Here is a 27,184-nt window from a genome sequence, read left to right on the forward strand (position 1 = left end):
ACCATACATAAGCCATGATACATAAACCATAAGAAAGAGGAAATATCTAGTCATATAAAACACTTAAAATAAAAGTTAATTGGAGACATTTTGAAGCAAAATAGAACAAATTAAGCCGTTTTTCACAATGAGAAATTGCCACACAGAAAACATACTTTTTGATACATACACTATTTTATCCTCCATGCAAGTCTCCCTTGAAGTTTCATCACAAAATTGAGTCTAGATTTTCAAAAGCTATGACAACAAAACACAAAGCTTTAAGTATATATTTGGTAAAAGAGAACATCTGCTGTCTAAGAACCAGCCTAAGGAAAGACTCATCACAAGGAGCTGGGCACTAGGTGATGAATTTTTTGGCCACTGTGGCTCAGGAAACAAAAAGTAGTACAGAAAATCCTGTGCATTGAAGTGATAGAAGACAACACAAGGGCACTCAGAATTTTATATTTCTTAGATTGTCTGGAAACACTAATTCAATTATTTTATTATTCTTTAAGTGTGTTCTTTGTTTAATAATCAAGGATTTGACATACTATGTGAAGAAATAAATTATGTATGTGTGTATAGTATGTTTGTATATACATATAGAGAGAGAAACAGGGAGAAACAGAGAGAGAGAGAGAGAGAGAGAGAGAGAGAGGAGAACGGAGGGAGGGGTGAAGGGAGGGAGTATGTAATACATGCCAATTCCTTTATTTTTCACTCTAAGGAAGACCTGTGAATACTCCATCTATTAAGCTGAGCTAAAGGACAGCTAGGTAACAGAGTAAATAGAGCACCAAGCCAGGAGTCAGGAAGATCTGAGGTCAAATCTGACCACATACACTTACTAGCTGTGTGACCCTGGGTGAGTCATTTAACCCTGTTTGCCTCAGTTTCCTCATCTGTAAAATGAGCTGGAGAAGAATATTGCAAACCACTCCAGTGTCTTTGCCAAAATAACCCCAAGTGGGGTCACGAAGAGTTGGACAAGCTGAAACAACTGAACAACAACAAAGGACAGCTCACAGGTCTACCTTGAAGTGGCAAATAAAGGAATTGGCAGGGCTGGTTTCATTGGATGCCAAAAGGAAACCAGAACATCATTTCATGGAACACTTGGTCATCTCGCTTTACAGTGCTTATGGGGAGCAAACACATCATCATCAAGATAATTACAACAGAGTCTTTCATCTCAGTATCTGCCAGCAAAGGGCTGCTCTCAGAGAGACTCCTCTCTCCTGCTCTCCCCTGCCACTGATGTTGCCTGGACCTTTGCCTATGGATCCTCACACTCCATCCCCTAGTCATGTGCCACCACCATGGTGAAGCTTCGGAAGATTGCTAAAGATCAAGGTGATCCAAAGAAAATGCCTCCTCCCCCAAAGGAGATAGAAGAGAGTGAGGATGGGGACATGTCAGAAGATGAAGAGAAAGCAGTGGAGAAGTTGTGGTCCATCAGAAGAATGGCAAGAAGGCTGTGGCTACACCAGCAAAAAAGGTACCATCAGTCAAAATAGCTGTTGTTTCCACCTGCAGAAAGAAGTAATGATTCCTAGTGAGAAAGTCTTCATGTCCCTGACAAGAAAGTGACTACCCCAGTCGAAGCTGTCATCAGAGCAGACCAGAAGGGAGCCACTTCAGCTAAGGCAACCCCTCCCCTTTCATCAAAGGGGCAAAAAATTGGAAGAATGTCAAGAAAGAAGACAGTGAATCTGAAGAAGAGAACAGTGAAGATGAGGAGAATGAAGAATCTGAGCCACCAGAGGCCACAAAAATGAGAGTAGCTCCAAACAAGACTCTGAGAATGAGGAGGAAGAGGAAGTGATGAAGGTGAAGAAGATGAGAATGACTCTGAAGAAGAAGCTGCCACATCTGCCAAAGGGAAAGCTACTTCTGTGAAATCTGCCCTTGACAAAGTTGGGAAAGCCACAGAATCAGAGGAGGAAGATGAAGAGGAAGATGAGGAGGAAGATGAGGAAGAAAAGGAAGTTCCCACCAACAAAGGACCAAGGAGGAGAAAAAAGGAAATAGGCAAACAGGAAGTCCCCAAAGCCAAGAAATAGACTTTGCAAGCTGAAGCAGCTACAAATTTCAAACTCTTTGCTGGTAAACTGAACGTCAACAAAACCACGTCTGAACTAAAACTGGCATCATGGACTTCTCTGCCAGAAAAGGACCTTACAATTGTGGATGACCACAATGGTGCCACCAGGAAGTTTGGCTATTTTGAATTAAAACCAGCTGAAGACTTGCAAAAAGCCCTGGAACTCAGTGGCTCCAAAGTTCTTGGCTCTGAAATGAAACTAGAAAAAGCAAAAAGAAAACAGAAAAGATTGAGATGCAATGAGGCTTTTGTCAAGAATCTGCCTTACAAAGTAACTCAGGAGGAAATTAAGGAAGTGTTTGATGATGCTGTTGAGGTTAGACTGATCTGCCCCAAGGATGGGACACCCAAAGGAATTGCCTACATTTAATTTAAGACAGAAGCAGATGTGGATAAGACCTTGGAAGAGAAACAGGGAACTGAGATTGATGGTCAGGAGCTCATTTTGGACTACACAGGGGAGAAAAATCAAAGACAAGAAAATTCAAGAGGTGGGAAGATTAATTCCTTGAGCAAGAATAACAGCAAGCTGGCAAACTAAAGATACTGGTGCTGAGTAACCTTGCCTAGAGTGCCACCGAGAAAAGCCTGCAGGAGGTGTCTGAGAAGGCAATATCTATCTGCTTGCCCCAGAACAACCAAGGCAGATCCAGAGGGTGCACAACCATTGAATTTGCCTCTATGGAAGATACAAAAGGAGCTTGGAATTTTTGTTAACTATAATATAGAAATTGGAGGCAGAGTGATCAGGCTAAAGAGACAGAAGACAACCAATGTACCACCACAGATCCAGTCCTACAAAACTTTGTCAAAGGTCCGTCTGAAGACACAAAAGAAGAAACATTGAAAGATTCATTTGGTGGCTTTATGCGTGCCAGGAAGAGCCACAGACAGAGAGACAAGGTCATCCAAACGCTTTGGTTTTGCAGACTTTAATTCAGAAGAAGATGCTAAAGCTGCAAGAGGCCATGGAAGATGGGGAGATTGAGGAAAAGTAAGTAACTCTGAATTTAGCCAAACCCAGTGACCCTAGAGGCCATGGTGGCAGTCATGGCATTGGTGGTCATGAAAGCGTCAGTGGCTGAGGAGGCAGTAGAGGAAGCCAAGGGGGCTTTGTCGCCAGAGGCCGAGGAAACTTTTGAGGTTAGGGTGGTTTCAAAGGAGGCTGAGGAGGAGGAGATGACAAGGAAAGAAGACAAAGTTTGAATAGCTTCTCCCCCATTCTCTTTTCTCCTGCTATTTGAACAGACCCTGGGGGTTTTATCTAATCATCTAATCACTAACAGAGCCTTCTGAGGGCATTCCAAGACAAACATGCAGTCCAGAGGTCTTTTCAGAAAAACCTGGATAAAATTTCAAGGGAGGGAGGGTGTTGGTTTTTACTGGATAAATGTTCCATATAAACTTTTTGCAGAGATGAGTGATAGCTGTGGGAGTTAACCTCTTTGTCTATGAGTTGTCTTGAGTTTATAATGTTCTACCCCACTTATGAAACTATTTTTTCCTACAAAAAAAGAGATGAGCTTGATAACCCTAATATGCATTACTCAGCATGAACTAGGGAAATTCTATAAAGAACTTAACAAGGTTCTTTAAAACAAATAAGCATATATGTTGGCACTTGGTGACTTTAATGAGAAGGTAAGCCAGTAGGAGGACAATTAAAACTATGGTGGAAAATAAAGTTTAGGATTAAGAAATGAAAGAAGTCACAGGCTTGAAGAGGCTACACCTATATATCATGAATACTTTCTTCAAGAAGAGAGTCAGATAGTTTTAGATGACTCAAGAACCAAATATTATCATGCAAAAAAAAAGCTATATCTGAATAGAGAAGAAATAACTATGTCCTGACACAAGAATCCTTTTCAATTAGCCAATTATGTACAGTCAGATCATTGATAACTTGAACCAAAGTCAAAATCAATAACATCTGGCTAAGCCAGCTCATTTCTAGAATATTTAAAGATCAAACTGGAGAAAGGTCAATGAATAGACATAGAATATGTAACAGATCTGTCAGAATTTCTATAGTGATCTAATCCTATTAGTGCTGATAGTAGAACTACTGCATTTAAATTCTACCACCTCACTATGCAATGTCCTAAGTGGCAAAAATATTCAAAAGATGAAAGTGGGAGGACCCAACCAAATACATTCAGAAGAAATGTATGTTAGGTACAGTAAAATCTTCCTTGAAGAACATCCTTAATGAAAACAAGAAAAGAAAACACTCAGCTTTACCAAAATAATTTTCCATAATATTTCACATCTTCACAATTATACAAATAGGAAGAATAGAGAATACAATATTTTACTCTGCATTATTTCCTTATTTTTTTTCAAAAAGCATTGATTCAGCTAAACAAAATTAAGCTTTAAAGGTTTTCAATAAAGGTGTCTCTCACATTTAGACTAAAATCTTAGAAGATTCTATGATAGTCACAACTATTGAGGTTACCTTGTTCCGGATTCTGCTAAGGATCAGAACCTCAACTATTCCATTGCCATGAAAGAAATTTCCTTCGGCTTCAAACAGAATTCAGGTTCTTTTTTGATGGCGAAATTCTCTAAAAGTTATCACATTTAGAACTGACATTATACTTATTGAATCATCCCTCCACAACACAACACTACAAAATGTCTTCAATGAAATGCATACTCATTTGAAAGAGATGAGCTTAGTCACATTGGAGAAACAAAGTGGATGAAAAATTCATATAGTCAGAATTATGATATGCAGTTGAATGGGAAGTCTACTAAGTTATTCCATCAGTAGATGCATCTTGGATAGGAGGTACAGATGGACAATGAGCTGGGATCAGATTTTAATGGGAGGAGATCAGGATGTATCACTTTTGACTGCTACAGAAGATCCTGAATTTGCCCTAGGTATTGTAGTTCCTAATGAATACTCTCCATCATGGACATATGTAACCAGATAAGGAAACATACTAGTCTTGTAGAGAGAGTAGATGGCACAAGTATTACAGAGTTATCTCTGACCTATTAAAATAATGTCGGGAAGTTTTCTTGAAACTTTGTGTACTCTTTAAGTAAGATTTACTGAAATAAATGGACAAGAATTACACAGGATTATAAGGCTTGGAGGATTGTTATCATCCGTGTAGGAAAAATCTACATTGACAAAGTCACAAATTCATTGAAGTTTGAAAGTACAAATTTCATACTTTAAAGTAAAATAGAACTATAAATAACAATTAAATGTTTTACCCAGCATTGCTTTTCACATTGCATCCATCACCAAATTTCCATGTATCATCATTTAGGAAATGCTGCATTGTACTTTCTAGATGGTAAGCTACCATTAATCTATCTTGCTTAGGACATCACAAATGTCCTAGCCATTTAAATGTCACTTTTTTCAACATATTCTAATAAAGAATTCAGTTTGTGTTATGTGCTATATTTTCTCCTCTCTCTAATCTGGGATTGTTTATACATATATATATATATATATATACACACACACACACACACACACACACACACACACATATGTGTGTATGTGTATATATACATACACACATATATGTATACATATATGTGTGTATACAAATATATTAGTCTACCTTATATGAAATGTTGTCTCCCAAGGGTGACCTTATTAGCATCCCTTAGTAGCATAGGTGCACCACCAGAAAGCAGAACTTGCCCTTTTTACATGTCTTTGAAGTCATGAAAGTACCACATATAAAGGCAATACTTCGATTAAAAAATAATTATAGAGAACAATGAAGAGTTCGTTAGTGACTGTGGCAAGTAAATTGATTAATTATGTAACTATTTGATGACTTGGGGCAGAATAATGAGTTTTCAGCAGGAAGTAGCACATTGGAGCTTATGAAGTATAGCTCTGGTAAGGTCCACAGTTAAGTTACAGAAATGTTTTGTCTTAGACAGTGAGTGGCACCATAAGATGGAACTTTATTAACCTTTCTAGCTACAACACCACAACAGAGTGATGTTCTGAATGAACAATGGCTCTTAGCCCCCTGTCCTGAACCCTCACTTGTGCCTCATCACTTCACAACTATTCTGTAGCCAGGGTGATTTTTTCATGGATGTATTACCCCATACTTGCCTGTGCTTAAGCTCACCTGCCATTTTCCACCCTCCTCAAATAGCCTTTCACGGACTCCCTGGAGATCCTTGGTTTCTTGGCCTGGAATTCACTGCCTGGAAGAGCTCAGTGTCATCTATAAACCCAGAGATGTTGCTGTGAACTCCCTCTTTCAGATCATTTGTAAAACTGTTAACTAAGACCAGTCCTGGCGCAGCTCCCTGGAGGGATAAACATAGAGAACCAGCATGGGATAAGTGTAAAAAACCAGGAATGAATGAAGTAACAGGCATAGTTGGGGCAAAATCAGGGGTGAGAAGCCACAGCAGTTAGGAAAATAAGTAACAGTGAGACTAATAGGATGACATTAAGCAGTGTTTTAAAGGGAAAAGGAGAGCAGACAGCATCTATTGGGGAACAACAGGATAGCATAGTGATGAAATTCAGTAATGGAAGACACATTACAGTAACCTCTTGATTATTAGTTCTGGAAAACGAGACCATTGGTGTTCGTGGTATAGGATGATGGATAATAAGCTAGCACACAGCAGGAAAGATAATCTTTATCTTTGGGCATCAGCTATGAGGTGTTGAGTTAGCAATGAGGAATTCATCCCCAGAACCCATGACAAGTAAAGATGGAGGTGGTGATGAGGAAAAGGTGAGGCAGAAAGAGTTCTATATGGAGCCCAGAGATGGACATTGGAATCCTAGCTTGGCTACTTTGGACCTGTATGTTCTTAGGCATACCATTTACCCTCTGTGTGCCTCAGTGTCCTAACATGTAAAATGGGTTTGACTTCACGATCCCTAAAGTCTTTTTTGACTCAAACGTTTTATGATTTTGTGGGGAGCAGGGGAAGGGACTGCAGAATAAAGCTATGTAGCAAGGAAGGGGGAGGTAGGGCTGTGGGGAGTAGGGAGTGGGGAGATAACTTGAACCTCAATCTGAGCACAGATAATAGGAATTAGACTGTGTTGTATCTGAAGGCAGTGACAATAACCTTTTGATTGAATGAAAGGGAAAAACCATAGTATGGAGAAAGGACTGATAAAAAGGTTGTCAGAGGATAATCAGGGTTTTGGCAATTCTAAGGGAAAGGAATGGAAAGATTTGGTATTTGCCTGGGTGTGCAGAAAAGAGAAGAAAGCGGAATAGAAAGATACCAGATTGGCAGGTTGACAGAAAGGGAAGAGAAAGGATAGTAACCTCAGCTTGATTTTATACTTAAAATTCTGGACTTAGAAATCCAAGGAAAGCTGATATTTGGTGATGAAGGCACTACCGTGGAACAATGGACCTCCTGTGCCCTTTGCTTCAGAGTGATTTGGATGTAGCTAAAATGATCACAATTCTTGATCTGTCAATGATATCCTCTCTGTCTCCTGCTGCTCCTCTCCCTGGTTGAAAGTCTTCTCCCCTTCCTCAGATTTTCTTAGAGTAATATGTCTGGATTGCTTGTTGGCCCCCATCATTTCCTACTTTGAATTATCCCTGACTATGCCCATATCTATCATCATAGAAAGTAAACTTCCAGAGGGCAAGAACTAGGCCATTTAAAAGAAAATCTTTGTTCTTATCAAGGGCCTGACACAGTGCCATGCATATAATTGTTAAATTTATTTAAATAATTTTGGGGGTTATTCTGCAATAGTGCCAGTCTACAAGTCGGTCAGCAATATTTATTCAATGCCTGAACTATGATGAAACACAAAAGGTTTTTAAAAATGTAGTTCCTTGGGTGGAGCCAAGATGGTGGCTAGAAAGCAGGGACTCGCTTAAGCTCTCCCCCAGGTCTCTCCAAACATCTGTAGAAAATGGCTCTGAACAAACTTTAGAGCTGTGGAACCCATGAAATAACAGAGAGAGACAGTACAGCCTGGATGATCACTGGGAAGGGTCTATCACACTGCACTGGTAGCAGAGCACAGCCCAGCACGGGGCGCCAGGACAGACCAGACTGGGAGTCGGGTGGAGCAGGCTGTAGAGCCCTGAATCACTGAGCTGTGGCAATTGCCAGACTTCTCAATCCACCAAAGACAGTGGAACAGGTTAGTGGGAAAACTGTTGGATCGGGGCAAGGGAAGTGCATGGTCCCAGCCTTGGGGGTGGCAGAGCTGTGGGAAGCTCCTGTGCTGCTTCCAGAGCTCCAGCATCAGCAGCTTCCAGAGTCTCTGGCCCACATGGTGGGAGGAATTGAGCAGTGGATAAGAGTGGGAGTACAGGAAGTGCTTTGCTGGTGCAGAGGCAGGGATCTCTTGCTTCACCCTGCTCAGATCTGGGTCACGGACCTGGGTGGTGTTTCTTGGGGGAGGAAGAGTGTGGGTGTGGCAGAGCTTGCTGTGTAGAAGCAGCTCTGAAAACACCAGCACAGCCCCTCAAGCTTGGGACAAAGTATTCTCTACTCTACAAGCAGTCATACCTCGACAAAAAGCTCAAGGGTCAAGTAGTTGGATGGGAACATGACCAAGAAGCAAAAAAAGACTCCGACTATAGAATCCCTTTTTAGTTGCAAAGATCAAAACATACAGCCAGAAGATGACAAGAAAGTCAAAGAGCCTACATCAAAAGCCTCCAAAAAATATATGAATTGGTCTCAGGCTATGGAAGAGCTTAAAAAGGATTTGGAAAAGCAAGTAAGAGAAGTAGAGGAAAAATTGGGAAGAGAAATGAGAATGATGCAAGAAAATTATGAAAAACAAGTCAATGACTTGCTAAAGGAGACCCAAAAAAATACTGAAGAAAATAACACCTTAAAAAATAGACTAACCTAAACAGCAAAAGAACTCCAAAAAGACAATGAGGAGAAGAATGCCTTGAAAGGCAGAATTAGCCAAATGGAAAAAGAGGTCCAAAAGACCACTGAAGAAAATACTACCTTAAAAATTAGATTGGAGCAAGTGGAAGCTAGTGACTTTATGAGAAATCAAGATATTATAAAATAGAACCAAAGAAATGAGAAAAATAGAAGACAATGTGAAATATCTCATTGGAAAAACCACTGACCTGGAAAACAGATCCAGGAGAGATAATTTAAAAATTATTGGACTACCTGAAAGTCATGATCAAAAAAAGATCCTAGACATCATCTTTCAAGAAATTATCAAGGAAAGCTTCCCTGATATTCTAGAACCAGAGGCTAAAATAGAAATTGAAAGAATCCACCAATCACCTCTTGGAAAAGATCCCAAAAAGAAAACTCCTAGGAATATTATAGCCAAATTTCAGAGTTCCTAGGTCAAAGAGAAAATACTGCAAGCAGCCAGGAAGAAACAATTTGAGTATTGTGGAAACGCAATCAGGATAATACAAGATCTAGCAGCTTCTACATTAAGGGATGGAAGGGCTTAGAATATGATATTCCAGAAGTCAAAGGAGCTAGGATTAAAACCAAGAATCACCTATCCAGCAAAACTGAGTATAATGCTCCAAGGCAAAAGATATGTTTTCAATAAAATAGAGGACTTTTGAGCTGTCTCAGTGAAAAGACCAGAGCTGAATAGAAAATTTGACTTTCAAACATAAGAATCAAGAGAAACATGAAAAGGTGAACAAGAAAGAGAAATCGTAAGGGACTTACTAAAGTTTAACTGTTTCATTTACATTCCTACATGAAAAGATGATGTTTGTAATTCATGAGACCTTTCTCAGTATTAGGGTAGTTGAAGGGAATATACATACATACATACATACACACACAGACATATGTGTGTGTATATATATATATATATATATATATATATATATATATATAGACAGAGGGCACAGGGTGAGCTGAATATGAAGGGATGATATCTAAAAAATTAAATTAAATTAAGGGGTGAGAGAGGAATATATCGAGAGAGGGGGAAAGGGAGAGATAGAATGGGGTAAATTATCTCACATAAAAGTGGCAAGAAAAAGCAGTTCTGTTGGAAGGGAAGAGGCAGCAGATGAGGGGGAATGAGTGGATCTTGCTCTCATTGAATTTGACTTGAGGAGGGAATAACATACACATTCAATTGGGTATCTTACCCCACAGGAAAGTAGGGGGAAGGGGATAAGAAAGGGGGGATGATAGAAGGGAGGGCAGATAAGGGGAGGAGGTAATCAAAAGCAAACACCTTTGAAAAGGGACAGGGTTAAGGGAGAAAATTGAATAAAAGGGGACAGGATAGGATGCAGGGAAATATATAGTTAGTCTTTCACAACATAATTATTGCAGAAGTGTTTTGCATAATGATACATGTGTGGCTTATGTTGAATTGCTTGCCTTCTTAGGGAGGGTGGGTGGGGAGGGAAGAGGGGAGAGAATCTGGAACTCAAAGTTCTAAAAGTGTATGCTCAAAAAAAGTTGTTTTGCATGCAACTGGGAAATAAAATATACAGGCAATGGGGTATAGAAATCTATCTTGCCCTACAAGAAAGTAAGGTGAAAAGGGATGGGGTAGATGGGGTGGCAGAAGGGAGGGCTGACTGGGGAACAGGGCAATCAGAATATATGCCATCTTGGAGTAGGGGGAGGGTAGAAATGGGGAGAAAATTAGTAACTCAAAATCTTGCGGAATCAATGTTGAAAACTAAAAATATCAAATAATAAAATAAATTAAAAAATTTAAAACAATATATAGCTCCTTACAGAGGCGCTTATAGTCTAATTGAGAACACACATGCACACACACACACGCTGAAGAAAATATTTTGTTGTTGTTCTCATTCAGTCATGTCTGACTCTTCCCGACCCCACTCAGGGTTTTCTTGGCAAAGATACTGGAGTGGTTTGCCATTTCCTTTTCCAGCTCATTTTACAGATGAGGAAACTGAGGCTGACTTGGTGAAGTGACTAGCCCAGGAAGTACATGCAGAGTCATAAATCAACAAATGAAAATTAATGAGATAGAAACTAACAATATGCATTCTGTAAAAGTTCTGAGTAGGGAAGTGAACAGACTCACAATGGACCAACAGTTGAAGATGCCCAGAGATCTCAGTTTGTATCACATTTTTAAGGTGGTAAAAAAAAATATAGATCATCAGAGAGGGAAGAACATTTCATATGTCCTATACATATGCAAAGGCAAAGGTTAAAATGGCATGTATATAGGCAAAGGCTTAAAAGGTGGACAAAATCTGTATATTAGACAAAAACATAAAGTGACACGACAGAGCACTACTAAATAAGAAAAATTAAATAAAAATACAACATTGTCAATTGAATATAGTGCTAATGAAGAAAAAACATTCTATTTATCCTTTGATTTATTTATTTCTATTTTATCCTATTTTAATCTTTCAAAAAATAGCTTATTATTTAAATCCATGGTGACTGTGAGCAGTGATTTTCCCAGGATTTCAGGGATGCAAAGGAGCTCAAATGCCATCCTTTTCATGTTAGCACAGTAATTTATGGTTGGGAGCCAGACACAGAATTACATGTATCCCTAATCTAAGATGACTATCTGTGATGGCTAGAGAAGGTGCCTTTGGGTATGAGCTTGCACCATAGTTCTTAGTGCTAGAGGGTAAGAGGAAGACTACTTGGGGAGCTTTCTCTCTTCTGATTTGCTGATCTTTCTGTCATAATGAGATTTATATCTGACACTCTGCACCACTAATGACAGTGGACCTTTAAAAAATGGAATCATTCAAAGTGAGGGATGAGCTCAATGAGCAAGGATTGGTTAGGTTCCTTTTGGTTTTGAAACTAACACAGACTCTGGTTGGCCTAGCACTCAGGAGACTGGGAGGATTAAACAGCAACTAATAATAAAATTGACAGATTGAAAATGCAAAGGTATCAGGGAAATAAACACTAACCTATATATGTCCTTAAGATTAGCAAAACAGGTTAATCTTAAAATGAATTAGTCAGCAGTCTGAATGAAGAGGCTGATGTGTATGTGAAGAAGCTATTGGAAATATGATATTAATCAACAAATATTTATTGAGCATCGCTATGTGTTTAACACGGTTCTAGGTTCTATGAGTGAATATGGAAATGTAATATTTACGTGTGATTTTATCTTAGCTATTTATGTCTATATGTATAAACACATGTGTATGTTGTATATATATATATACATACATTGCATGTATATATGTGTGTATGTATGCATATATATGTGTACGTGTGTGTAATCTCTATAAAGGTTCAGATGTATTTTAGTGAAACTTTGCGTCTCACACAAGGCCTTGATTTCAATGCTCTGGGCAGTATATTTAAAATAAATATTTCATAAGGTGAATTGTTGAAGATGTGGTCTACGACTTCAAAAGAGGGAGTTCACTATCTGGTTGGAGAAACAAGACTAAAACCATTCTCTCCCCTAATTGTGAGGTAGTGATGAGATCTGTGTTTGTAGCGTTATGCTTCAGTATAATGTCTTTGCTCTGGACAGATTGGTTGGTTGTCTTAGATTATTACCAGAGGGAGAGGTGGTAGAAAGAAGCAACAAAAGATGACTGGGAAGGTGATAGAATAGGGATTAAGAATGTTGCAAAAAGTAAAATGCATTTTTAAAAAAGCTTCATGATTGTTAAAGCTGCCCAATATATATCTGGGTTAAAAATTAGAGAATTTAGTTTTCTAAGTATATTTTAGTTTTTAGTATTTTCTATCACATTGGGAACTGCTTCCTCATTACCTGTTTTTCATCCGTATCTTTCCTTCTAAGTTTTACCTCTTCCATTAAGCTTTCCCTTGTCATTCCAGCCCAAGGAGATCCCTTTCACCTTTAGACTCCTATAATAATAATTAGGGCAGCAGGGTGACAGAGTACCAGGCCTGAAGTCATGAAGACCTGAGTTCAAATCTGGCTTCAGACACTTACTAGCTGTGGGACCCTGGGTAAGTCACTTAACCTTGTTTGTCTCAGTTTCATTGTCTGTAAAATGAGCTGGAGAAAGAAATGGCAAACCACTCCAGTATCTTTGCCAAGAAAACCCCAAAATGGGGTCACAATGAGTTGAACATGTCTGAAACAATCAACAATAACAACGCTGCCTGTTTAGCACAAAGTGAAGTACATAGTAAACATGTATTAATTTGATTCAATTTGAGAAACATTTATTATGCATCTATAGCAAAGTGCTCTTCCTGAACTGTTTCTGGTGTCCCCTAAGAGCACTATTAAGACTTTGTTCTCACTCTGATGTTGCAAAAAGAACAATAACTGCAGATTCAGAAGACCTGGGGTAAAATCTCACCTGTAAGTAATAGTTACTCTCTGTGCCATCTTTAGCAAAGTCGTTTAACTTCCCTGGACCTGAGATTCCTCATCCATAAAATGAGAGGGTTGGACTAGATGTCCTCTAAGGGACCTTCCAGTACTAAATTGACGATGCTATGATTTCTCTCTTTAAACTCTGTTCCTTAGAAATCTCGCCCATTTCTGCAGCTGTAAAAGATTCCCAAATCCACACTCCCATTCTTCATTTCTCCCTTTATTTCTTTATCTGCAATTGCTGACTGGACGTGTCTATCTGCATAGAAGTTATCACCTTTCCCCCAAACCCTGGCCGTTCTGACTTTTAAGTAGATAGCCTGGATGTTCCATAAAGTATCCACTCAATGTCTGGGGGTGTATGGAGTGTTCCAGGAGGACTAGCACCTCTGGTGTGAGGGCTTGCCAAGCCCTTTTCAGGGCAGCTCATTTTCCTTTGGTTTCTACCTGCCACTCAGCCCATAGCCCCAAGAAGCTGTAGACAATACATTTTTTCTCAGCAGATGAGCTTAATCTGGTTGAGAGGTAACTGATGGGTTTCAAACCGGTTGGTGAGTTAGGAAGGTATCTACCCCAAGCATGCAAAGACTTCCCCAACAGAATGGGCAGATGAGAATAATTTATTCCCACAGGCCATGAAGGTGGTTGAAGCAGGTGCTATGGGGCACCTAGAGCTTGGTCAGGCACCAAAGGTTCAAAGACACCAAGGTTATCCACTGCATCCAGGGCTATGGCTAGTGACCTTGACTTTTGTTCTGTCATTGGTTTTCAGCGACTCTAGAAGAGAAATGAAGTTGAAGATTTTGTGCAAGTCTGCCTCACTTAAATCCAACACAAGTCAAGAGTGGTCCTTTTGGAAAACAAAGAACTAGCAACAACAAACTCAGTGTCTAGAAATCATTTAAGAGGAAGTTTCACGGAATATTAAGTAGATCATCCTATGGCAGATTGATATAGGATTGGATAAGAATTGCCCAAGATGTGAGGAATGGATGGGTTTCTTTTTGGTGCGCCCTAGTGAATGTACTGTCACAGATGGGAGCACAGATCCATCAACCTGGAAGTATTTCTAATATTATTGATGAAATGCACAGTGGCACTTCCAAAAATACATATTTATAGAGGAGTGAAAGGGATTCAATAATAGGATTTTTTTTTCTCCTTGCTTTTTCTCTTTCCTAGCCCTCCAGTCTGCAGGGAGCACTATGACATTTCTGAGGACTCTTATTGAACTTGCACTTTTCTCTCCTGTATAACAAGAGCAGGCTGCTGGCTTCAGCCTTCGATGGGCTGGGATTTGGGTGGTTTTTATTCCTTAATGTCAAGGTGAAAAAAACTCAGTGAGGCTTCAGCTTGGAACCAGGAGGCTCAAAGGGATGGTTCTGGTTCGTGTGCGCGAGAGTTGGCTGCACAGCAGTTTTCCCACATCTCAAGACTAGACGGACTCGTTTAAGTGGCTCCTGAGTTTCTCCAAGCTCGGCTGCCTTCTTTCTTCCCAAGGGTTGGAGAGTCAGAGCAGTGCGAGGGTCTGGGGCACAACTCCGCCAGTGCCAGCCAGGTCCTGATGTTCCGAGCCGGGGTCATAGCTGCTGCCAGAGGGTAGGTGGTGCTGTTGCCGTGACTGTGGCTTCCTCATTGGAGCGGGGAAGAGAGGCGGAATGTTTAACTCCGTGACATGAAGCGGAAGCGTGGGAGAGCCACCACACTCACGCCGCCTGCCTGGAACTCCCGCCGCCTCGGACCCTCCGCTTGAGCTCGCGCTTGCCGGGCCGCCTGCTGCTCGCTCCTGGCCAGGCTCTCTCCGCTCCTGGAGCTGGGCTTCTTGCGCTAGGTTCAGAGGGGGAGGCAGGTAAGAGGCGTTTGGGTTGGAGGGAAGAGAAGAGAGGGGTCCTGCCCGGTGTCCTCATCTCCTAGGGGAAGGCGCACCCGGGACACCATTGCTGGCCAGCGATGGGGGGTGATCCTTCTGCTATCACCTTCTCCCAGGCCAGAGGCGTCCGTCGGGCCCCTCACTTGTAGGCCTCGGCCGGGACTGCAGCGTGCGCCCAGGCTGTCCGGGGACCGAGAGGCCTGAGGGGGCCTCCCCAAAGAGCGGGTGCGGGGTAGGGGAGAGGACTGGGCTCCCGAGCTCCCGAACTCCCGGCTGCGGGTGGCAGCTTCGGGAGGGCGCTTCCCGGAACGGGGCCAAGCCTTGGGAATCGAGTAGAGAGCTCAAGAAAGAAAAGGGGAGGCGAGGGAAGTCCCGACGCAACTTTGATTACTGGGAAGTTCAATGTTCGGACGGCGGCCTTGACTTTGGCTCGGGCTGGGCAAAGTTTCCTGCACTGAAGTGCAGATTGCGTCTTCTCTTCTGGAAGGGTGACGCGGGCCAAGAGTGAACTACACTTTCTGCCTTTCCCATCCTTTAAAGCACTTTCCTGACGTCCAGAGCATTTAACAGAGCAAGTGAACCCGCGGGTGTGACCGGAGGAAGCTTCCAACTTTCTTGCATATTCTACAGTTTTTCTCCTCTCGTCTGCCTCCTCTCTGCCGGCGCTCTAACCCTCCTCTCCCTGGCTCCCACCCTTACCGCTTTAGGGAGACACCGGGCTTTTCCTGTTCGTGATCCTAACCTCCTCTCCCCCCACCCCCGCCCGAATTTTGGAAAGAGTACGTTTACAAAAAGTAAAAGAAACAAAATAAACCAAAAAAGGACTTTGTAGTTGGTCTTTTGTTCAGTTTTGTTCAGGCAACTTTGTGCCTGTCCAATTGGGGCAGCATGTCCTCTAAGTGGAGATTATAGGGCATTTACTTGCCCTTCAGAATCCCATATACGTGGATACATCCAATTATTGTATATTGCTGCAAAATTAGAATGATATAAAGGACACTTTGGCCTCTTAAGCAATTATAAAAAGAAAAGCCACTTTTGGTGCTTTCTCTATACCCCTAATCTTGAGGTTTCTTTTCTCTTCAAGTTTCAGAAAGCAAGCAATACCGTATAGTCCGATTGATCTCTGGAGTTGAGTCTGGTGTTTTCATATCAAGTGAATTCACCCACTTTACACCGTTTAGTAAGCCCAACCAACGTGGGATTCCTTATCTAACTGATCTCCTTCATCTTTTGTAAAACTTTAATGGATATTTTGATAATATTGAATTGCTGTCAAAAAATAAAGTTGCTGTCCCTAAGTCGTGGAGCTTAAGAATCAGTGTTTGTGAAGTATTTTGGAGTCCTCTAAGACATGATAATTTTCATTACTATTGTTTTTAGTAGTAAGGTGAAACTGACAACAAGATTGGACAATTCCAAAAATGTGGCAATAACTAATTTCCATGTTTTGTGTTGTCATCCTATTATAGAAAAAAAAAAGTTGGGATTTTCCATGAAATGTTTTTTCCATTAAAACATATGTTTATTTTAATGTTCATGCTGATTTCAGAATATCTAAATTCAAACTCCTCCCCAGCTTCATTTGAAATACTCTAGAAACATTTCTGTAAAGCAAAGACAATAAAGGCATTCAAGACTGGCTAATTTTTTTCTTCCTGTGCAGCAAGTCCATTTCAGGCAGTTTCATTCCTTTTTAATTTTCAAAGACAAAAGAGATGACTGCATTATAATTATAGCACTGGTCCCTTGTAGAGCCTTTGTTCTAAACTCAAGCTACACTAGTGAGAGATTTTACAGAATTATGGAATTTTCTATAAGTTGGAAGATAGCTCAGAAATCATGGAGTCCAACCTCCTCGTTTTAGAGAAGAGGCCCGGGGACTTGAAGGGACTTGCATGGGGTCATGAAACTAGATGGGAGCATCTCCAAGTGTAGAAACTGTGGCTTTTGGTCTCTATCCAGCATACTTTCTATACACTCCACTGCAAATCTGTAAATTTGGATGAATTAAAGAGTAGCATGTATTAAGTTTCTTTAATCTTTTGCAGTTTAATCTTCTTAAGGTGAATGTGTTTTTATTTTTTAAACAGAGAAAGGAGAATTAATATTTAGCTCCTCAGTTTTGGCAAATCTGTATATTTTCCTGAGTGGTTGGTAACATAATTAAACAGCAAGGATTTTTCTTTATCAGAGAAGAAAAAGGTAACTAGCTTACTTTTCCCTACCATTGAAGGCAGTGTCAGGATATTTTAAAGACTGAAAGCAATATCCAAATATTAAGTACAAAGATTTGGGTCTAAAAATGGATGGTCAAAGATCTTGGGAACCAAGGAAGCTTCTTGCCAAATAAGGAAACTTGGCAAGTAGTCCTGTGTATTTTAAGTTAGCGCAAGAGTGAGTGTTATTGGCAATATATTGGCAGTGTGCCTATCTGGAATGAGCAGAGAAACTGACTTTGACAGTGTTACAAAAGTTTAAACTGAAGTAGTCAGGGGTGTGGGATGAATAATCTAATTATCAGAGAAAGCACTTGAGAAATTAGAATGAGGGTAATAGGATGAGAGGCCAGAAGCAGAGTAAAGCTATTATAGTGTTCAGTGTAGCTAGGTGGTGCAGTGGATAGGGCTCTAGGCCTGAAGTCAGGAAGACTCATCTTCCTGAGTTCAAATTTGGCCTCAGGCAGAGTAACCCCGGCAAATCACATAACCCTGTTTGCCTCAGTTTCCTCATCTGTAAAATGAGCTAAAGAAGGAAATAGCAATCCACTCCAGTATCCCCAAAAGGGGTCACAAAGAGTCAGTCATGATTGAACAACAAAATGATAGTGTTTGGTGCAAAAATGAGGTAGACATTTGATTCCAGTGAAGATATCTAATGAGGTTGTGAATCCAGATCATGAAGACAGAGAAGAAAAGAATCACAAGTCTCAATGGAGAGATCTGTACAAATACTCCTAAAAGAATTAGAATGAGATAATCAAATGCTAAGCCCCTAGAATTAAAGGTAGTGATTTAGGTCATCTGTTTTTCATTTTCTTACAACCCAGTACAGCTTGACAGTCAGATTTTCTTGTCTACCAAAGGAAAGTCAAAGTCAATCTTGGCCTGACTTGGGTAGTTGGATTGGAGGAGGTGACATTCTCCTGAGGTGCGGGTCTCTATCTTCCCAGATCTCACATATTGATATCAGTGAAAAATTCAGTCAAAATACATCCCTCAAATGTATCAGCAGTAACTAGAACGCCATACCTGGTTTGGGAGGAAAGTTTTGAATGTCTGAGGTTTATGTAGGTTTCTTTAATATTCAGAACTGCTGTCCCAGCTTTTCCTAGGACAGTTGCTTGCTGTAACAGCAGGTTAGGGATAAAGACAAGACCTGGGATTTTATCGATAGAGGAAACTCCCAGATGAGGAAATTCTCTCTTCCTGTGAATTCTTTGCAACTTAAGAGTATAAGAGAGTTGCCTAGTGCTCCGCAAGTTTAAGTGATTTGCCCACAATCACACAGCCAGTATGTGTGAGAGGCTGATTGGAATAGCTAAATAACCCTAAATAAAAAGTTTTGTGGAGCAAAGTGTTTACAACTTTTCTAACATCCCAGGTCAAACTTTAGGTGGACAATGTATCAATGGAAGTATTTTGGAAGGTATGAAATTAATCTGTATGCAAAAGAAAAAACAAAATAGGTTTAGGATGAGATGATTTTGAGGGGTACAGTTTTAAGTCAGGGCCTGTCTTGTTAAAGTGATGAACTTGACATTTATCTTTAGCATTGTTCCCTCTACCTTCTCCCTACCCTCACTGGACATACACATTACCCAGCACCTTCCTTCTGCCTCCCAAGTGCTTGGGGTCTCTGTTAACAATCTCTAGACTTTTCTTCCTTTTTTCTTACCTGTTTTTCATCCTATGTCCTAAGGGCCCTGTGCCCTCTTCTAGGAAACTGTGATGAACTAATTCTTTTTTAATTTTTTTCTGTATTTATTTTTAGTTTGCAACATTCACTTTTATAAGATTTTGAGTTCTAAATTTTCCCCTTTCCTCTCTTCTGCCTCCCCAAGACAGCATGTAATCTGATATAGGTTATACATGTATAATCATATATTTCCATATTAGTTATGTTGTGAAAGAAGAGTCAGAACAAAAGGGGAAAACCATGAGAAAGAGAAAAAAGAGAGAGAAAATAATATGCTTTGATCTACATCCAGACTCCATAGTTCTTTCTCTGGATATGGATGGCATTTTCCATCATGAGTCTTTTGGAGTTGTCTTGAATCATTATATTGCTGAGAGGAGCTAAGCCCATCAAAATTGATCATTGCACAATGTTGCTGTTACTGTGTACAGTGTTTTCCTGGTTCTGCTCGCTTCACTCAGCATCAGTTCATGTAAGTCTTTCCAGATTTTTCTGAAGTCTGCCTGCTCATCATTTCTTATGGAACAACAGTATTCCATTACATTTGTGTACCACAACTTGTTCAGCCATCCCTCAATTGATGGGCATTCCGCTCAATTTCCGATTCTTGCCACCACAAAGAGAGCTGCTATAAATATTTTTGTCCACGTGGGTCATTTTCCCTTTTTTAGGACCTCTTTGGGATACAGACCTAATAGTGATTGTTGTTGTTTGTCCTTTGTTCTCAAAGAGGACCATGACATCAGGAAGGAGATGGCATCACTTGCAAGTGAATTGGTTTTAAGTGAGGGAGGGCTGTGCAAAGTCACCAGGCTGACTTTCTCCTCTGGAGCCATCTTGGTCCAGTGGCGAGATATAGATCAGGACGACTGGAGGTGCCCCCTTCCCCCCGCCGTTGTCTAGCTAGTGCCTGGCACAGAGTTAGTGCTGAGTAATTAAGTGCTTGCTGATTAATGATTGTCATCATAAAAGTTCACATTTAAAAAACTTTAAAGTTTGCAAATCATTTTACACGTTATCTCTGGACTACCACTTGTTGAAAATGTTCTAGAGTTGATTTTTGTATGATTTAGAAAAAGTCCCTTACTATTCTAAAATTATGTTACTGTTATTAAAAGTGATGAAATAATTAAAATTCTAGACATATTTTATTTAATCCTATCTACAAATGACATGTCAAAACTTAATTCCAAAGAATTTAAATATAGATAAAACACTTAGCAACTTGTGATGAAATATGCCACAAAAAGCTTTCACTGGGGAACTCTTTCTACCATATGGACCTAGCAATTCTTATAGTGACCTCATTTCTTACATGTATTGCTGGATCAAAGGGTATGAACAGTTTTATCACCCTTTGGGCACGGTTCCAAATTGCTTTTCAGAATGGTTGGATCAACTGATGAAGTAGTTCTTGCTGATGACTTAGTCAATTCAATTCAATTAATACTTATTAAGAGCCTACTATGTGCAAGTTGATTAGTCAGCCAATATACTAAGTACCCTCCCACATAACCAAATTCCTTAAGCAGGGAAATTGTATGTTGCTCTAAAAAAGCCATTTTCAGTAGTAGAAAGGCAAAGTGAATAGGGCTACAAAGCCTTGGCTCTTAGAGCTTAGGGAGATGTTCTTAAGCAAAAGAACTTGTCAACTGGTTAATGCCCCTGCAAGGGGCAGGTTGAAAGGAAAGTAATTCCCCAAAACAGTTTTAGTGGGAGATGCTGTGTCAGAACATACACCTTATCACTTTATGTGAAAGCAAGTGGGGGGAGTGGTCTCAGATTTGGCTTGCCGATATGACTTCACCACAGTTAATATTAGGTTTCTCGGCCCCAGTGCTAGGGTATGCATTTCTGTTTCCTCAGAGTTTGATCAGCTGAGTATAGTATCCAATCCTTGTCTTTTTTTCTTTGATAGAGTTGGCTCTGGCAGTTCCCCTAACCATGTAAGTTCAGGGCTGTGGAAATAGTGGAATAGAAGTTGAGGAAATCAATAGATACTTGCCATCTTGGAGGGAAGTACACCATGGATATGTTCTTTTTAAGGAATTAGCTCCTGGACTATTTGACATTTTGACAGTGACTTAGATAAAGACATACATGCATAATTATCAAATTTTGGGTGACATAAAACAGAGATGAATGGATAGCAGGGTCTAGATCCCAAGAGGGCTGGCAGGTTAGAACCATCTGCCAATTCAAATATAGTGAAATTTAATAGAGATAAATGTCAAGTCCTACACTTCAGAAATAGCCCATAATTACAAGATCAAGGTAGAATGGTTATACAGTAGTTCACGTGAAAGAGATCTGGGGGTTTTAATGCATTTTCTTGTTGTTGTTCAGGCGTTCCAGTCCTGTCTGACTCTTCATGACCCTATTTGAGGTTCTGTTGGCAAAGATGACAAGTGGTTTGCCATTTCCTTCTCCAGCTCATTTTACAGATAAGGAAACTGAGGCAAAGAGGGTTAAGTGACTTGTCCAGGGTCATACAGCTAATGTCTGAGGCTGGATTTGAACACTGGTCTCCTTGACTCTGGCACTCCCTCCACTGTACCACCTAGCTGCATAGTGAGGTTAATATAATTCAGCTGTGTGATGTCAATGGCAAAAGGTAACATGATATTAGACTATGGCTCAAAAGGCATAATGTCCAGCTGTAGTACAGTGCAAAAAGAATATTGACTCTGGAGACCAAGTTCCTAAATTTAAAACCTGTATGACCTTAGGCAAGTCACTTTGCCACCCTTAACCTCAGTCCCCTCATGTGTAAAAGGAGGAGGATGGATAAAAAGACCCCTGAGGTTCTTCCAGCCTTAGATCTATTATCCTGTTCCAGTCAGACTACATCTGGAGTACTATATTTAATTATGACCACCATAGTTTAGGATTGTTGACAAGTTGGAAGAAAAAGGTGACCAGAATAATGAGGCCATGTCATAGGATGGTCAGTCAGATGGCGTAGAGGGTGAGTGGTGGACTGGAAAGTCAAGAAGACCTAAATTCAAATTCCACCTCAGACACTTCCCAGCTGTGTGACCTTGGGCAAGTCACTTAATCTCCCTCACCTTTGGGGCAGTTACTGTTATTGTTATCAGCTGAAAGAACTGGAGATGTTTAGCTCGAAGAAGAGCAGATTTATCCATATTCAAATAGTTGAAGGACTGTCACATGGAAGACATAGCAGAGGTGGATTTAGGTTTGATATAGAGGATGGGGGAAGAAAGAAAAAACACAACATAAGACAAAACAAAATGACAAGAACAGCGATGACAACAACCAAAAAAACCAAACCTCACCCCTTCCTAATGATTAGAGATATCCAAATGTAGAAGGGGCTGCTTTAGAAGTGATCATGGTAGTTTTCCCCTTACTCAGGGTCTTTATGGTAAACCTGTATGATCACGTGTTGATTGCTTGTCGGGATATTGTAGAAAAGAGCAGCTAGGTGGTACAGTGGATAGAATGCCAGGCCTGGAGTCAGGAAGACCTGAGGTCAAATTTGGCCCCAGATACTTATTAGCCATATGAGTCTGGGCAAATCACTTAACCTTGTTTGCCTCAGTTTCTCCACCTATATAATGGACTAGAGAAGGAAATGGCAAACCACTCTAGTATCTTTGCCAAAAAGAGTTGAGCATGACTGAACAACCGAACAACGACTTTTTGTAGGGAGGATTCATGCACAGGTGTTAGGGCCTCTGAGGTCCCTTCCAACTCTGAGAGTCTTTGCAGTTCTGTGAATTGCCTTTGAGATCTGCTTGCCTACTCTGAGCCTGAGCACCTTTACCAAGCTGTTTCTCTATGCATAGGGAAAATTTTTTTTCTCTTTAAAAAATTGTGTGTGTGTGTGTGTGTGTGTGTGTACATGTGTAACTCCTTAGGCAATTTGGCAAAACCCATAGACCCTCTCTTAAACTAATATTAAATGTATAAAATAAAATACATAGGATTCCAAAGGAAACAATTAGGTTAAAATAGTTATCAAACTTATTTTTTAAAAGGCTAAGAAGCCCTGCTCTAGAGTATTTCCTATAATAGAATTGCGGGATTTTAAAATTGAAAGGGGCTTCAGCTGCCATTTAATCTGACCTCTACCTGTAAAAAGAACCCTCTCTATGAGTTATCTGCCAAAAGCATACCCAGCCACTCTGTACAGTCCTCCAATGAGAGGAACCCCCCTACCTTCCAAAGTAACTTCAGCCTCTGACAAGTCATAAAGCTATTCAGGCTGATGATCATTGTGGACTACTGAGGGAAAGATTGCCCCTCAAATTACATCATATAGGTATCTGCCCACTCCACCCAGAGGGAGGCCTGTTAAAGTTAAATTAAAGTGTTCTGTCCTATTGCTATACACGTGTGTGTTTCGGGAGCTAACTCCTCCCCTGACTGTTAATATCATCATATTCTAAAATAATCTGTTGTTCAGACCCTCGAGAGAACTATAAGGGTATAGAGAGATGGGTTTCTAAATTGGACTTAGATATATCAATATTGAAGTGTTTATTTCTAGTGTGTGAAGTATGGGGAAGTTGTTTTCCAATATAAAATCTATTCTGTGAAGGATATTATTAATGCACTTAGTATCTATATAAAGAGTATGAGAAATAGTCAGAAAGAACTCAGAGATTATATAAATAGGGGAACCTATGACCCTGAGGTCATAACTTAAACTTAGTGGGACCATTTTCATAGCTGGTTCTTCTTAGCATAGTTTAGTATAATCTTGTTTTGAGGGGAACCAGAAAGATGAAGAAATCTGTCATGGAGCATAATTTTTATCAGATGTCAGAAGTCATGGGAGCAATGAGGCAGGGTGATGGAGCTACAAGAGCACTGGACTCAAAGTCAGAGGACTTGGTCCAGTGTTTCTCCTTGCTCACTATTAGTCAGGTCACCTCTCTGGGTCTCAGTTTCCTCATCTGTCGAATAAGATGTTTGCTAAGGCCACTTACAGCACTAAATCTATGATCTCATGTCCTAATAAAGGCCCACATATTCTGGGGAGCCCAGCCTGACCTTGGCCTAGACTTGCAGTGTTAGATCAACGCGATACTGTTCAATAGTGAGGAATGCAGGACTGAGTTAGGATCCAAGGAATGAAAAACAAAACAGAAATTTCATTAAACTTTGGACCAGTCACACGGAGACTTTAAAGGCGTATTTTGCTCTCTACATTTGGAGAATGTGGGGGAAGGCTTGTAGGAAAAAGTTTCTCATGTGGCTCTCAGGACCCACTACCCCATTTCCAAATGATATAATAGACCTTCATCATAATAGCTATTACTGTGCTCCTTTGGGGCTGTCATAAGGCTCTCACTGCATCCGTGAGAAAAGAAGGAGCAGTGCTGGATCAGAGTCAGGGAATTATATGGTCTTAAAATCAGAAGGGACCTTAAAGATTTTCTAGTCCAACTTTCATTCCTCCCCCTGCCCCATCAAATGCTGGAATGTCTTCAACATCTGACTGTCCCCCATCTTCCACTTGAGCACTTCCAATAACAAGGAACACACATATTCACAAGACTGTCTATTCTGTTATTGAACAGCTTCAATTGTTAGGAAATTCTTTCTATTGAACTGAAATCTGCCTCCTCTTAACTCTCCCCCATTTGCTCTTCGTTCTGTCCTCTTGAACTATAAGGAATAAATCAAATTCTTCTATGACAGACCTTCAAATATATTTGAAGGCAGCTATGTTTCCTCTTATTTATCTCTTCTCCAAGCCAACTATTCTCCACTTTCCTCAATCATTCCTCATTTGCATCTCTTACTGTTCTAGTCTCCCTCCTCTTAGCATGTTTTGATTCAAGTGACCCCCCGCCACTGAAATGTAATATTCAGAATTTAGCATGTTGCTCAAAGCAGCCACTATGACTATCTTCTCCTTTCCCTATAGGGTACAGTCACATATTAAACTTGCACACTTTCATCTGTGTATGCTAAGCCAAAAGAAAGAAAAATCATAAATTGAATAATGAAGTCATTTTCACCTTGTTATTCTATTTATGAGTGAGTCTGAGATGGAAGTGGGTCCCAGTACCTGGGTGTTCTCTTGGAATTGTAGAATCATAGATTTAGAGCTGGAAGGGACCTTAGAGACCAATCTCCCTCATTTTATAGATAGCAAAACTGAAGCACAGAAAAGTTAAATGACTTGCCTAAGATCACACAATTAGCATCAGGCAGGTTTGACCTTGGGTAAGTCACTTAATGCTGTTTGCCTCAGTTTCCTCATCTGTCAAATGAGCTGGAGAAGGAAATGGCAAACCACTCTACTGTCTCTGCTAAGAAAACCCCAAATGGGGTCATGAAGAGTCAGACAGAACTGAAACAATTGAACAATAACAGGATTTGAAACTACGTCTTCCTGAGTTCAAGTCTAGTGTCCAAGCTACTCTATTTGGCCACCTCTGTTATTTTCCTGTGCTGAGTGTGACTCTAGAATCTCATTCATCATACCTATAAAGTATTCTGCTTAGGTTGATCTTAGCATTCTGGGGACTCCTTTGTGCACACTCTTGCCTCTTGGGGAAGCAGAAAGAATAAAGTCACATGAGTGTGTGACACCCCTCTAATATAATTACAATGTGAGGTCCTTTTCAGTATCTTTCCTTTTTCTTTGCATTTTCTCTCAGCTAAGTCTTTCCCTGTTTTTGTTTACTTGTACTTGAGTAGAAGATCTGATTCCTGGCTTTCTCTTATCAGTAGCTTAGCTAGGTGTAGTTAAAAAAAAAAATTCAGTTGTTCCTATAGTAACCATCTCAGATCTATCTGATCTTTGATATAAACTGTCACCTTTTAAAGAGACCTTAGTCTCTTTCTAGCTATAACTATTTAAAGATTTGCTTAAATTAAATCTTTATCTTCCATGCTGACTTTAGGCCCAAGACTCTATCTGCATTAGACGTGAATCCATTATAACAGAAAATAGAGTGTTGGGGTAGAGTTCATAGGAGGACTGCGAAAATATAGGTGGAAGTGAAGATGATGGAAGCTACGGGCACCACTTCGAACCTACTGATACCTCCCAGATAATTGCTCTTTCTACCCATTCACCCATGAGTTGCTTTTTTTTAACAAACCCAAAAGAGTCTAATCCATAATTACATAACCTACTCTTCCCTGTCCCCTCCAAAATCTTTAGCAACAAAGAATCAGGCAGTATTACTGCACCATAAAGGATAGCAACTTACTGTGCAATAAGTGAGCCAGAAAATGAAATATATTTGCTTCATATTGACTAGTCCAGCTTTAGTGTCAATGGCAGACCCTATCAAAATGGGATTTTTATGACGTAAAACTACTTTCTGATGTTCTAGACATCAGTCATTCGTTGTGTCATTGTATTTACCTACTTTGGATGTGTAATATATAAAAATAGTGCCATTTCATTTGATACATTGTACCAATTTAACTACATTGTGTAGATATGTATGTATATATATATAACTATGTTTATGTTGTACATATTTTATAAGTACTAATTCTCTCCCCTATTAGAATATAATTTTATCATGAGGAGCTAGTATTTCATTCTTTGTACTAGTATCCCCAGTAACTACCACACTGCCTGGCACATAGTAGTCACTTAATAAATACTTGTTAGTTGATTGATTTCTACCTCTAGTAAAAGAAAAAAATTGATAAGAAAGTAGTACATTGTAATATCTGTTATTGTTTAAAAAAAAGTAATATTCTTTGTTTTTACATTACTTACATTTTCTCCCCGCAGGTACTCTGGCCTGTTCTACTACTTATTTCCAAAATTCCAGGCTTCTAATGAGTTTTTGGTATACTATCCATACTCAAATAATCAAATAGTTAAAAGGATCTGTGTGTTTTCTCCAATTGTGTAGATTGCCCCCTTTTTATGCCTACCACTAAGTTTGCCACAAAGAATTCACCTAATTGTTGAGTGCCTTTCTCACTTCCTTTTGGTTTCAAAGATGCAGCATGCAGGCTTTCCTTAGCTCTCCCTTGTCTTTGCCCTGGGAGCAGCCTATCTTCTTTAATC

The 27,184-nt window shown here is 40.1% G+C and overlaps 1 protein-coding gene and 1 pseudogene across 2 annotated transcripts in view; both read left to right on the forward strand.

The window, feature by feature from the left end:
• Window positions 1–1,304: 1,304 nt before the first annotated feature.
• Window positions 1,305–3,174, forward strand: LOC118836923 (annotated as a pseudogene).
• Window positions 3,175–15,046: 11,872 nt separating this feature from the next.
• The window catches only part of MAP3K20 (mitogen-activated protein kinase kinase kinase 20), a 220,847-nt gene continuing 208,709 nt past the window's right edge, over window positions 15,047–27,184 (forward strand). Inside the window, exon 1 of one of the 2 annotated variants that reach the window (XM_036742496.1) lies at window positions 15,047–15,225. The gene's annotated coding sequence lies outside the window, so the exon portion shown is untranslated. The remainder of the gene's footprint in view (window positions 15,226–27,184) is intronic. The other variant, XM_036742495.1, reaches the window with a different exon arrangement.

Source organism: Trichosurus vulpecula, chromosome 2 (genome assembly GCF_011100635.1).
Source record: "Trichosurus vulpecula isolate mTriVul1 chromosome 2, mTriVul1.pri, whole genome shotgun sequence".
In the NCBI taxonomy this organism is placed as follows: domain Eukaryota; kingdom Metazoa; phylum Chordata; class Mammalia; order Diprotodontia; family Phalangeridae; genus Trichosurus; species Trichosurus vulpecula.